Raw genomic sequence first — 775 nt, 5'->3', positions numbered from 1 at the left:
TTAATTTAATAATAATTAATCTTGTGTCTCTTTGTTCGTGAGTTCGTGTACGTACAACACACCTATACCGGTGAAAAATTAAAATTACTTGGTTGCTGAGCAAACATGGCAAAATTTCAAGAAAGGGCTTCCAGATTCCACGGGTTAACTTATCCAACAAGCAAGCAAGAGCAAGGGAGAGAGTAGAAACTAGAAACACGATCCGTTCATTGGGGGAAACAAAGTTCTGTGGAAACTAATCAAGGCTTTAATTTGGAGCTTCAAATAAAGGAAGGATCGGAACCACCCACATTGTTTTGTTGTGTTCAATGTTGATGAAAGAAAAAGAGCAAAAGCAAAGTGTTATGTGTTAGCTAAGCGCCACTGGGTAAAGTTTGTGTTGACGCATTGAATAGTCAATTTTTTTCCCTTTTGGTCCTTAATCATTGTAAACCAACTTAAAGGCATAGGGGGCAGAATCTTTTCACAGAGTTTGAGATCACTTCGGCACTAAAAGGTCTTAATTGAAAGAATTATGGCACGATATAGACATCACTAAACGCTCCACTAAAAAATTACTCAAGCATTCTCTTAGCTTTTGCTACAAATAAAAATTGATGGAATGGAGCGGGAGAAACACGAGTGGTGATACTTGGTTTTTTCTGAACTCTTTTGGTGGAAAAAAAAAAAAGAAAGTAGTACCGGACTTTTAAGATATTATTTTATATTAATTGATGATATATAGTATGATTCGTTTAAACGAAAAAGTAACATTTTAGTTAATATTTAAACTAAG

This window comes from Arachis ipaensis, chromosome B01 (assembly GCF_000816755.2).
Source record: "Arachis ipaensis cultivar K30076 chromosome B01, Araip1.1, whole genome shotgun sequence".
NCBI lineage: Eukaryota > Viridiplantae > Streptophyta > Magnoliopsida > Fabales > Fabaceae > Arachis > Arachis ipaensis.
This window is presented reverse-complemented; position numbering follows the sequence as displayed.